Source organism: Anas acuta, chromosome Z, assembly GCF_963932015.1.
Source record: "Anas acuta chromosome Z, bAnaAcu1.1, whole genome shotgun sequence".
Lineage (NCBI taxonomy): Eukaryota > Metazoa > Chordata > Aves > Anseriformes > Anatidae > Anas > Anas acuta.
In genome coordinates this window covers 54,653,343-54,667,153 of record NC_089017.1, presented here as the reverse complement: position 1 = coordinate 54,667,153, position 13,811 = coordinate 54,653,343, and the positions used below count along the sequence as shown (strand labels likewise).

Below are 13,811 nucleotides of genomic sequence, written 5' to 3'. Positions count from 1 at the left end.
TTGACCCCAAACTAAAAACCATGAAAATGTTAGTTAGTGACTCACACTCATTCTAAATTGTATATAGTGTATAAAAATAATTTTCTGAACAAGCTAGAACAACAGAAGACAAGTTAAAGTATTACATTTTCAAGACACTTGTCTTTAATGAGTAGCGAACGTGGAAACAATTGGTAGGAAAGTGGCAGCATGAGTCACCGTTAGAATTAAACATAGCTGTTTATTAATGGTTTGGTCTACACAGTTATGTATTCCTTCACTGATTTCTTTCATGCTATTGGGATGTCATCTTCATTAGCTGGAAGGGAATTGCAGGTAACATTTAATTTCTTGATATTCATTTAGCTAGAATTACAGAAGCACAGAATTACAGAGTCATCCAGGTTGTAAAATACCTTTACACTCAAGCCCAACCACCAACCTGACCTACTGAGTCCCATCACTAAACCCAGTCCCCTAGTGCCACATCCATACATCTCTTAAATACCTCTGGGAATGAGGGCTCCACCACCCCCATGAGCAGCCCTTTCCTGTGTTTGACCCACCACACACTGCGAAGAAATACTTCCTAATGTCTGATCTAAACCTCCCCGGCTGCAACTTGAGAGTGTTGTTGCCCCGTGCCCTACCTCCTGTCACCTGAGGGGAGACCAGCTCCCTCCGTGCTGCAACCTCCTTTCAGGCAGCTGTAGAGAGCAACGGGGTCACCTCCGCTCAGCCTCCTCTTCTCCAGACTAAGCAACCCCAGTTCCCTCAGCTGCTCCTCATGCATCTTGTTCTCTTTTCCCTTCACCAGCTTTGTAGGTCTCCTCTACACACCCTCCGGCACCTCGATGTGCTTCTTGTAGTGAGGGGCCCAAAACTGAACACAGCACTCGAGGTACAGGGGACTAAACCCTTCCCTAGTCCCAGAGGCCACACAATTTGTGATGTAGGCCAGGATGCCATTGGCCTTCTTGGCCACCTGGACACACAGCTGGCTCGTGTTCAGCTGGCTGTCGGCCAGCACCCCCAAGTCCTTTTCTGCTGGGCAGCTTTCCAGACGCTCTTGCCCGAGCCTGTACCGCTGCAGGGGGTTGCTATGCCCCAAGTGCATTATTTTTTCCTATGGCCCAACATCATCCAGAATTTCTCCCTGCAGCCAGAACAATTGGATTAAATTGTTTTGAATTACCATTAGTCTGTAATAAATGGCAGTACTGGTCTCCTCAGGAGAAAAACAGTCTAGTTCCAAGTATTTATCACTCTTTGAAAAAAATAAAATAAAAAAGATCAGGTTGTTGCTGCTTCTTTCCTCCTTCATTAAACTAATTACATCCTTCTGGTTCATTAAACTCTCTGCCTAGTTAATTCATAGTTTGCTCAGTCTTCTTGAGGTCACTTATTTCCTTGGCACCGTTATATCACATTTAAAGTAGCTCGATCCCGTGGTATTCCGCACAGAAAGCCAGCCCGTGAGGAACATCAGTTCCCTCCTGACAGCTGACACTCCAGACAGGTACACTGCAGGAAATAAAACAGAGCGTGCTGGAGTTAAAGGTGTTGCCCCAAGTTTTTATTTGCTGTGCCTCATCTGATGTCTTTTCCCTCACATGTTCCACATCCTAAAATATGTTCACCCTGACCTCTCTTCCTTTTAGATAGGAAAAAGTTATTCTCACTACAGAGGCAGTCACCCAAAAGACAGATGGTTGAACCAGGCACCTGAAACTTCTCCATGTTATTGCACTGCAAATTCAGATCTGTAACAAATTTTAATTTATGCCATCTACAAATACGTAACAAATACTACTCCTCCAGATACACAAAAAAGCCCGTCCTATCTTTTCAGACCAGTCAGTTTTGTTTGGATATCATCAGACTTCCCAGTTATAAACCATGTTCCTTCTGAAAAGTATTACTCTCATTTGAAAAATGTATAAATGAGCCAAGCCGTAATTAATGGATGTTAAACAGCAACAAGTTGTGGATGTTTAACCTCCTAGGTCTCTGGAACAATAATGCTGAAGTGCACAGGAGGAAAAAAGAAAAAAAAAAAACATGAACTCTTCACATGAAAATAGATCTGCATACACAAGATTTGGAGTAACTGAGCCTGGTTTGGTTCTATGTTTTTGTTACTCCGGTCTGTCATTCTGCATCTCAAAAGTATTCTTATCAGAAATGATACCAAGCAGCTATTTTTTCATTTATGAGGCCAGTGTTCTTCAGGACATAGCACCATTCATGGAGATTTTCAGAAGAAAAAAAAAAGTGTGGAGATAGGAATGTCTGTGCTGTATGCAAGTTATTTAAATTCCTCCCAAATTCTTGCCTTCCTCTGCTCTGGGACACTCAAGGGGAACTTGACTAACTGCATCTTCAAAACTGAAATCCCAACTTCATCTGAGACAAACTACATAGCAGGACACGAGCCAGCCTGCCGTAAAGATGAATGTTAGCAACCATCTGCTTCACCTCTGCTTTGGAAACAGCCGAATCTGTAACGCCTGCATGGACCACGCTGCAGACACAACCCAGATCAACTGATAAAGACGTTCTCTCGCCTTCAGCCTGCTCACATCTCCCGCCCGGAGGGACTCTGAGGGAGCACTGGGACGCAGGAGATCGGCCGCTTACAGCCCATCAGCACGACACCACGGGCTGTGTGTAAACAGGAAGCCTTACGCTGGAGGACACATGCACACAGGGATACTTCTGGAAGACTGCTGTGGACAGGACACGAGTCTGCTGCAATGTGCACCCGTACTGCATGGAGCAGAGCCTGCAGCAACAATCCCACCAGCCGTGGGCACGTTTCCTCTCAGGGGGTACCAGCTGCCTCCAGAACACAAACCAAAGCAAAGTTAGGATGCATGCAGAACCAAGAGGAAGGTGAGGATCGAATAAAGCTGAGATTTTTGACCCGAATAAGGATATAATTACCTCCTCACACTAACAATAATCATAATAATAATAATTTGGATAAATTATATTATCTGGATGCCAACTAAATTTGTTAATCCAGCAGCTTCAGATTTATCGAACACTTTCACTGATGGGGGATTTCCCACTCCAGTTTCAACACTGACCTAGTCCAAAAGGCAGATCCGGGTATTAAAAGGCCTTTCTGCATCTTCGTTACGGCCCTTTAACTCTTTATAATTCTTTGCTTTCTTGTTGCATGTTCCAACTGTCAATGTTTCTGTGTATTTGGCAAATCGAGCACTTCCTTCTATCTGCTGAACTTGAGTTATCACATCTTCTGAACTGATAAACAAACACATTACAGAAACGGTGGAAAAGATACTCTTCTTCAGAGAAAACACACCATTCTCAGTCTCAACATACAAGAAATACAATGACAAAAAAAAAAAAAAAAAGCAAGTGTGTGTTCTCCTGCTTCCACACTTTGTATATTCTCATTAGTAGTAGGGAGCTCCAAAGCTGAGTGATTTTCCTTAAAATTGGCTACAAACGCATTTCCCACAACAGTCTGCTGAAGGGATAGGACACTGATTTTTAAACACCTTTATTCACTGTGTTTGGTATAATTATCCAAGCTGTCACATTTTTAAAACTTTGCCACCTTATTTCACTGCTCCCTTTATCTGGAACTCCTGAAACTTGCTTGTGACACAGGTACTGCAGGGCACTCTCTTGCACTACTCAAACATTTCAAAGCAGAACGCATCACTAGGAAGTCTGACACTCCTTTGGAAAACAAAAATAAAAGAAAAAAATATACACCAAAACTGTATTTTAACAGACTCGGTGGCAATATACTACACTAACTACATTATAAAAAAAATAATAATAAATAAATAAATAAACATATAAAATTGCACAGCAAGACAAGCTGTAAGTATTCAAAGACTTAGCAGGTTTATGCTGAGACCATACTCTAATATTTTCATAGGTTCACCATGGGTAAATCCTGTCATTTACTCATCAGCTAACACCACCAGCAGCTGAACTACTATCATCTGGGTATTACAGCACCAAACATTTAATAAAAGTATTCCTGCCTTTATTAAATACTCATAAAAGTAACATTCTTAATATTCATCCCAGTATGGTCCGTATTGTGCAGAGGAAAACTACTTCCTATTGCCATTCTCAGCTCAAACAGCAAACGCTGTAAATATGATGACAAGCCATGTATGTTTCAATATGCTGTTAATGTATGGAATAAGATTTTCTGTTTTTTCTAAAGCAAAAAGTTGTGCATAAACAGAGCTGGAGAAAAGCAGCAAAGCTGACAAATCAAGTACCGAAATTACGAGATTCACAAATTGAGGATGAAAACCTAAATGCCACCCTCTTTGGAATATGCATTATGTGATCGTGTAATTACTTCCACAGTGCTGTTCTCCATAAAGGCCTGACTCATTTATTACAGAGGATGGAGCGCTCCGGGGATGATTCAGCGTTCTGTCAGAGGGGCTCATCTTCACAAATCCATCACACCCATTGCTGCAATTCTACGTCTCCCAGTTTCTAAACAGGCAATTCAGGGAACAAAGGACTGGTGATTAATGCACTTTGGTGCCACTCTGGATCCCATTTCTGCTTCTGCTGGGGAGTCGCTACGTCACGCTGAACAATTCCCAAACTTTTCACACGCTGCTCCTACTTCGGAGGTAATTGATTTTCCATTAGCTCTTAATTCTGGTAATTTATTTTGACGGCCAGGCTTAATTTCTTAATGCCTCAGCTCTTCCTGTTAAAGAAGTGGCTTCCTAAGGCGTAGCACGGCACAGGGAGGCACCGAGCCTGCGAGCCCTCGCGAAGGGGCAGCGCTCAGACCAAGGCGTGAGCACCACACAGACAAACGCACAGCGCGTTACGCACAATCAGGCAGCCACTCATTAACTGCTTTAATTACTGGCAGCTACCGACACCGGGGCTCCACACGGATGCGATGATGGTGAGAGGCACCGCACCGCACCGCACCCCCCTCACGCCCCTTCCAGCCCCCCGGAGCCCCACTCCCGGCCCTCAGCACCAGGAAGCCGCCGCCGCCGCCGCTCCCCCCGCCGGGCGCTGCCCTCCCTCGGGCCGGGCCGGGGCGGAGCCGCCTCAGCGCAGCGGCCCGGCCGTTAAGGGGGGGGGGGGGGGTCCCGGATGGCGCCGCCGCCGCCGCCCCGCCCGCAGGTGAAGCCGGCGCCGGGCCTAAGGGCGGCGGCGCGGCCGCGGCGCCCCCCCCGCACGGCAACCGCCGCGCCCCCCCCCCCCCCCCCCCGCGCGCGCTCCCGCCCCCCCCTCCCCTCCCGTCCCGTCCCTTCCCTTCCCTTCAGGCGCGGCCCCGCTGCCGGTGCCGGGCCTGGCGGGCACGCGCCCGGTCGGCGGCGCGCACGGCCCGCACCTACCTGACAAGCCGAGCCCCTCCGCCGCGGCGGGCGTCACGGCCCCTCCAGCGCCACGTGACGCGCGCCGGCCAATCAGCGCCCGGCCGCTCGGTGGCTCCCCGGTGCTCCCCGCCCGCCGCTGACGCGCGGGGGTGGACGACCAATCAGAGGGAGGGAGACGCCACGCCGCCGCCGCCCCTCGGATGAGAGGGGAGCGGTGATTGGCTGGAAGGGGTGAAGGGGTGGGGTGAGGGGCGGGGCGCGTTGCCCCCACGCGGCGCGGGAGTTGCCCTGGAGACGCTCCAGGGCCGCCGCGGCCCGGCCCTGCCACGCCAGGCGCCGCCCCGGGTGGGGCGCGGGGCGCAAGGGAAGCGGTCCCGGCTGAGCAAAAACAAAAGTAACAATAAAAGTAACTAAAAATAAAAATAAAAATAAAAATAAAAATAAAAATAAAAATAAAAATAAAAATAAAAATAAAAATAAAAATACACGACCCCTGTGCGCCCAGCCGAGCTTCTCCATGTTTCCACCAAGCACTGTCACATCTCCGCCATCGCTCCCGGCCTTCCCAAACGTCCCCAGAAAACAAGTTTAGGGCTTGTTTTTAGCAACCAAGTTTACATTTACCACTCAGTATTCAAAAGTTATGTCAAAAGTTCCTTCAAAAAGTTCCTTCAAAAAGTTCCTTCAAAAGTTCCCTCAAAAAAAATATCTTCAAAAGTTCCTTCAAGTGTTCCTTCAAAAGTCGCTGGAAAATAGAAAAGTATAAAATTCAAGCCTTAGTGGCTGGAGGGGGGAGTCTGCATACTTCCAGCACTAAGCTATATTCCACACCAGGTTTAATGCATTCGTGTAATTTCTCTGCTTTGATCGCTGATCACAGAAGTACAGGTGAGAGGCTGAAAGAAATGCATGCGACTGAAATACAGCAAATCCTGGGGAAAGAGCTCGTGGGCATTGCAGTTTATGGGCAGACAGAGCTCTGGTGCTTTGTCACTGGGAGAGATTAGCATCAGGAACAGGTAACAAGCAAGAGCAAACAAGCACTAAAAAGAAAAAAGAAAAGAAAAGAAAAAAAAGGAAAAAAAAAAAAAAAAAAAAGAGAGAGAGAGAGAAAAAAGCCATTACTGTGATACTAGCTTAAGAGGTCTGGGGAAACTTCATGAATGTTGAAGAGTTGTACATTGTCTTTTTTTTATCAGATTGTTTTTAAAGCAAACAAATTCAATTTAATTAAGTAGTAGTAACAAGGTCTGATAATACAATACTTACAGAGGAACCACCGTAACAGGTTAGATTAGAGTTACAAACAAAACCTTTTCCAAGTGGTAGCCAGTAGCTGGTATGTAGGACAGTCTGAAAAAACAGGACACAGGCAGAGCAGCCATACCCCAAAGAGGGCTTCTTGACCTTGAATTCATTTTTAGACCACCATGTAAAAAAAACATTAGTGAAACTATGCTACATTTACTTTTCTATCTCTGCATACGCCATTTACACTTTTTTCTTCCAAAACATCCTATACGAATAATGTTTTCCTTTATTTACCTGCCATGTGAGAAAATTCCTTGCATATGGATGCAAGTTCATCCATATGCAGCTCATTGTAATATTGAGACCTACCTGCTTTTAGAAGCCAGTTTGTGTAAGACTAGGTACAACACAGAGAAGAAAGGCAAAAGCTATTTAATTTGCAGTAAAAAGTGTTTTGTTGTTGTTGTTGTTTTTGCTTGCTTGTTTGTTTGTTTTTAAGATGCATTTTACCTTTGGATGCTTTTCAACAATTTAATATTTGGGTAGAAAATATTAATTTAGATGATAATACTCAATTTAATATAATAGATCATCAACAACAGGTTTTTATGACAGATAAAGAGCCTTATTCAGCCTGCTTTCAGCTGTATTCATATATATGGAAAGGAAAGGGAAAGGAAAGGAAAGGAAAGGAAAGGAAAGGAAAGGAAAGGAAAGGAAAGGAAAGGAAAGGAAAGGAAAGGAAAGGAAAGGAAAGGAAAGGAAAGGAAAGGAAAGGAAAGGAAAGGAAAGGAAAGGAAAGGAAAGGAAAGGAAAGGAAAGGAAAGGAAAGGAAAGGAAAGGAAAGGAAAGGAAAGGAAAGGAAAGGAAAGGAAAGGAAAGGAAAGGAAAGGAAAGGAAAGGAAAGGAAAGGAAAGGTCTCTTTTAGTTTTCTGCTTGAAATTTTGAAAACTCACAGAACTAGCTTGGCTTTTGAGGAAGAATGGATTCTTTGTTCCTTTTTGTAGTAAGTTTTAATTTTCAAACCTTTCATACGTTTATTAAATAAATATGAGAAAAAAAGGGGGTAGGACTTTACTACAGTCTCAGCAGTATAGTACAGACATATGCAAGCTAGTTTGAAATTCAAATTGCTAATTTTATTTAGAAATTACAAGCAATAATTAAGTGTGAAAGCATTAGAAGTATATTAGCACTTGCAATTAAAAGCCAAAGTTAACAACTTTATTCCTACCAGGATATTATTCTTCTATACCTCTTCTGTCTTCCCCACCCTAGTCTTCTGGTTCTGCAGCCATTCCTCCATTCAGCCCCATCCATGATCTCCTCTGCTCTACTCCTGCCTGGCCTGATCCAGGGCCCACTGGAAGCAGAGGAGCTGATTCCTGAAAATAAGTGTTAGGGAAATGAAAAAGCTTCAGAACATCTCTCAAACATACTGCCTTCCAGCCTCTCCCCTTTGCTCCCACACAAGTTAAACCTCTACTTTCATGCTAAACCAAAAATGATTAGCATGAATACCTCAAACCTGCCAGTATGGACAATGGCAGCGGTGAAGTACGGCTTCAGACCCAGTTGCAAAATGCAGACAGCACCTGAGGAGCTCGGTGAAAACCTGGACATACGCGGCCTGTGGTGCTGCACCTCAACACCCACCAGACAGAGCACTTCACTGCCAAACTGGATGAAACAATAACAGCTGTCCAGGAAAAATACATAGAATCATAGAATCATAGAATATAGAATATCCTGAGTTGGAAGGGACCCTTAAGGATCATCAAGTCCAACTCTTGACACCGCACAGGTCTACCCAAAAGTTCAGACCATGTGACTAAGTGCACAGTCCAATCTCGTTCTAAATTCAGACAGGCTCGGTGCACGAAGAATTCAGTTTAGTATCCTGAGTCTGTCTTCGCCTCTTGCATGACTCGTGTTCTGTGAACTCATGCTTTTATGTTTGCTAGCTTCCTAACTACCAGATAATTTTCAGTGACTGTGACGCTGGAAATCCCAGGGGATTTACTTCTTAAATGGTGGAAGTCTTGTCCTACTCTGTCAAGCTCCAGGTTTCAGGACTCTTTTTCTTTTTGTTCTTCTGTTTGCTGCAGATCTTCTGGTACATTGCCAGTCTATAGTTCAGTCAGCACATTTTCATAATTTTGAATGCTTCTTTTTTACCTTTATCTAATTTCTTTGTTTATGGCTCATTGCCTAAAATTCCTGAATGCAACATGCAAGTTATCTGCCTTATACTGCTGATATTCGTGTTGAAAAACCTTAAAGTTATTCTTAGGGGATGGATACCATAGCATTATATTACTTCAAGAATGATAGCAACTTTAAATTAAATTACATGCCTGGAAGGGAAATGTAAATGTAGGAAAGAGAGAGGGGGGAAAGATCCTCATTATCACTCCTCCAAAATGCTAAAGTAAAGAGGAAGTGATTGCAAAATTCAACATCAAAAAACATCTCCTGGATATACTTAAGAATTCTATTATACACAAGTCAGTAATACAGGGGAGCTGTTACAGAGGTATCCTCAGAATAAAATATTGCAAAGAGATGCCTGTGAGGGATAAAAATAATAAGTTAAGAAAAAAATCCCCAGTAATCTCAGGCTTTTGACCAACAATAAGATTCCTTGATCCCCCAAAAGGTCATATTAATTCTTTCCTGTTGAGTTAGATTTACTGCAGTTCCTTGATGAATTAGGCATGAATGAGTATCTTTTTCTGAACAGTTGTACATCTTACAAAGCTAAAAAAAAAAAAAAAAAATACCATTTTACTCATTCTTTCCTTATTCACTATCACTATTCTTATAGCAAAATGCAGTAGAGGGATTTAAATAACTAAGCAAATGAAAGTGTAAAAGCACCAGAGCTTTTGCGTCAGATACAGTTACTACCACTGTTATTAGAAGGCACAAAAATTACTCTGGTTCTTCTATTACATATCTACAGAATAACATCATAAAACCCAGGCATGCTAAAGCAATAAAATGAAGAGCATGTGAGTGCAGAGCAGAGCAACCAGCTGAACTTTTTCTTTTCACCTCTGCCTTAGACATTCAACTTGAGCAAAGCTCTCTCTCTCTCTCTCTCTCTCTCTGCCTCAGTGTTTCTATCTATAAATAGTAACTTTAATACTTTCCTTGAGGGATGTTAGAAGGCAAGATTGTTAATATTTATAAAGCATTTTCAAATTGTTGCATGGAAAAGGTAAACAAATGCCAACAATAGCATGCAGAATAAGCATATTTTAATTATTTCCACCGTTGGTCATTAAAGTTTAATTTTAATATTCTTTTAAAAGATTTTCATGATTACTTGATATTTTTCTGTTCTCTACCCTTCTTTTTCTCCCACCCCCATTTTGTACTTCATATTTTGAATTTCAATGTCTGTTGCTATGACAACACCACGATCTGACTAGTGCTGCCTTCAGACCCTTTTCAAGTCTACACTGTGCTATTTAAAACCACACATTTTGTGCTTTAAGAGCCTGGAGATTTCCTTAGAATAACCCGACAGGGTTTTCCCAATCATAAGCTATGGTGCAAATATGCATTACTAAATCCTAGTACTTACTATTACTTTTCTAACCATTCACATATTACTTTGAATAATTGCCTCTCTAAGGGCATGGTGGCCAAATAGAAGATGGTGGGATTAGCAGAAGGAAATATTTGTCATGTATATGTATGTATGAGACAAATTTCCATATATATGTACATAAATATGATATATTTATGTATATATGTACATAATGTACATGTAGGCAGGCACATGTACATTGAAAACATAAAATTTATTTTTCAGTTGTGTGCAAGATGGACTCTGCAACAGAACTTCTTAGAGGGAAGTCACTCTTGGAGCCTTAGCCACACCAGAACAATAAAAGCGAGAAAGTTCTGTCTAATTTCAAAGACCTGAAGGAACCCAGAAGTCATAAAGGAAGATTACCAGCGATGTGAGAGAACTGAAGGTATGGTTCACTCTTAAAAGGAGCTAGTGATTCTTGCTAGTGCCTGAATAGAAAACATGCATATAACGGAGAGCCAGACATAACCTGTAGCTAAGGACGAGCATTCAAACCTCTGCTTTCCTAAGGCTTTTTAAATTCCTGATAAATTTACTGCTGTTATCATTAATTAGAGTCATAGGCTGCAACCTAAAAGGTGCTCACAGATGTGCTGCTCAGCTCCTGGAACAGACACAGCTGTAGTCTAAATCTGGAATCTAAATGATGTACTGCACCAACTAGTGATAAGGGAGGGGACAAAAGCTCTCAGAAGCCTTATGGATACGCTCCTATACCCCCTTAGACCAATTTCAAAATTATTTACAGGGCTTATGTCAAGTCATTGCGAACACTGGGCCCCCATTCCTAGTGGGACAAGCCCCAGTTTTATCATATACACCAGGTGGTTTTGCAGATACACTGTTTTTAGTTTCTGTTTTCCCACCTCTAGCTCTATGGAGCAAGCATTGCTACTCTGTAACATTCTGCTCCTGAAAAAAAATATTGTGCAATCTGCTCTGAAAAATTGTTTCTAGTTTCCCTTCAGCTGATGACTGAAGAGGTAGTTATTACTCCTGAACTTGTGGAAAAATAATACTGTCTCAGCTCAGTGTCTCTCCTCGAAAGTCCTGGAATTTTTATCTTGCTGCTTAGTTATCCTGGACTGAAACACTGCGAGTATTTATGATTCACACAGTGCAGAAACTTCCTGGCCTGAGCACACTGAGGTTTCTGTTGATGTTTCCTCTCAGACTGTACACTCATGGTATGAAGTCTCTGGATACAATACCTTAGGTCAGTATTGCACCCTCTACCAGCACTTTTACCACCACATATTCCTCTCAGTCTTCAGCACGCTTGTCCCCTCACTTCTGCCCACCGAACATGTATGCAGCTGTTCTGTGAGGCAGATAAGGGAAACGACCCAGCTTAAAAAAATAGTCCTGATATCACTTCTAAACAGACTGTACATATATACATTTTTATAGGTATTGCCATGCTTTTCTAAACCAGGTGTGTGTTTCTGTCTGGTTAACTGCCCAGCCATACAACTAGTCAGTCCAGCATGCTCAGCCACACAAGCCTAGGATTGAGCAGTCAGGGAAGGGGGATGAGTGCAGCAACACCTCGGCTTATTACTGCCTCCAGAGAGTCCAGTTCCTAAAGTGGCAGCCTGAGATTACCTCCTTGATGAAGTCTTTCTAGCCTTCCATGCTACAGTTAGGAAATCCCTCTTTTTCAGTGTATTTGGTCACTGCCATGTCTACTCTGAAGAGAGTGGTGTAGTGTAATACACATGCTGAACTACTATAAATGCCCCACTGTGTGTACAGCTCTATAAATGGATGAAACAGTTGTCATTGTGTTTAAAACAAACAAACAAACAAACAAACATACTTGAATTAAAACTCCATTTTAATGTATTCCTGCCTCGCTCTCACAATGCACGTTCTTTTTCCTGTGCTGCAATATGCTACTGCCCTAGCTCATGCTGACACAAATGAGGGTAGGATTACATTGTGAACAAAACAGATGAGCTTAAATAAAAACCTGCAAACAAACAAACAAAATCTTTAAAATAGGACTTGTTGATTCATGAACCACAAGTTGAGCTTTTGCTTTAAGACACCAGCATTTTTATTGCAGAGTAAGATGATTTAATCCATCTGAACAGGTTATGATTATGCCTACTATGATGAAGGGCAGTGGTCTTTCTAAAATGAAAGCAGCAGATGAAGGTAATTCTATAGGAAAAGATAAAGTTCAACATCTTGATTACCTTGAAAATACACAGGAAGGCAGGCAGGGAAAAGCAGGGAGAGTTTATAAGATTACACATCTCTTCTGTGTCTTTTCTTTAAGCAGAAGCATTTAGGACGTATCCACAGCAACTCGGCAGGTTGAGTGACTTGACATCTTCAGAGGTGAATGTTGAAGAGCGATGTTCCTCGGAGTTAACTGTAACAATAAATGCAACTTTTCCTCCAGATCTCTCCCTAGACCTAGCAACCAAGTTGTTATTCCACCTGTTTGGAATTAAGTTGCTTTACTTTTGTTTTAACCTGAGTCATGTCAAGGATAAAATTAATATTAAAACCTGTGTAAACCCTTTTCCTCAGTTTCCTATTTATGTACTTCTCAGTTGTTTTTGTTGTTGTTGTTTGCCTGTTTCGTTTTGGTTTGGTTTGGTTTATTTTTCTGGGTGTGGTACAAATTGCCTTGTATTTTAAAATGTTGGGTTTGCTATCTAGATGCAGGTCAAAGAAAGAGCTAAAGTGTTATTGATACTCTGATCTCAGAAACATCTTATTAAGTTCCTGTGTTCTTTTCATATCTTGCCTGGCAACATCTTTCAGTACCTTTTAGGAAGAGTACCTGGAGAGACACCACATCATCATAGCAAGGCACGCAGCAGGAGAAGCATGGAAGAGACAATTCCAGGGTTCCCAAGGAAGAAAAGTCAATTTCATCATTATTTACTTAGAAACTTTTAGGGAGAGACACAAGACTTTATTTTTTTTATATATATGTTTTTTTTTTTTTTTTTCCAGAAAATCTCTAAAAGGAAAGACAGAGAAAAAGAAAGAGAAAATCAATAAGTTTCTCAGGTTTAAATGCATTTTTTTCTACAAGTACACGCTATTATTAAAACTATAGCCAGTTGGTCAGCTTCTAGCTCTGGAAATTCAGCTGGTGCTTCCTGGGGTATCTAACATGTTTTGTTATTGGACAGGTGATGAGTCTTTAGCAGACCATACCACTTTTCTATGGTTAGTCCCTGGCAGGCCTACGCAATCTTTTAAGGATGAGTGAGTACACACACGCTTTTTTATGAGTCCTTTGGTCAGTAAATCACACTGAAACCATCGGTAGGATTTGCAAACGAGTTTTATGCAACAGCTATCATTATTCCACATAGTGGGAAGCCTTCCCTGCAAGGTACTGATACCCTGGATACTGCAGCCAATGTATATCAACATCAGTGGAGTGGGAGCACATCCAACACCCAACACTGTGAATTCCACAGCTTGCAGCAATATACACCAAATGAAAACCAGGCAGATATCCATCCTCCAGCTTGGAACACTTGCAGGTAAAGCTGTAACAAATTGATTAGTGGTTTTTACTTTTTTTGCCCTTGTCTAATCAGTTACAGCAAATCAATTGTGCCCTCTAGAATCCAAAGGAGTATAAGACAAGC

General features: G+C 42.3%; 1 protein-coding gene across 6 annotated transcripts in view; it reads right to left on the bottom strand.

Moving 5' to 3' along the window:
• FER (FER tyrosine kinase) overlaps window positions 1–5,501 on the bottom strand; it is a 187,366-nt gene extending 181,865 nt beyond the window's left edge. For 3 of the 6 annotated variants that reach the window (XM_068666029.1, XM_068666033.1, XM_068666035.1), the window contains exon 1: window positions 5,352–5,501. The gene's annotated coding sequence lies outside the window, so the exon portion shown is untranslated. Of the gene's footprint in view, window positions 1–3,071; window positions 3,250–4,336; window positions 5,092–5,351 lie in introns of those variants that run through there. The other 3 variants (XM_068666030.1, XM_068666031.1, XM_068666032.1) reach the window with 2 other exon arrangements.
• Window positions 5,502–13,811: the final 8,310 nt, after the last annotated feature.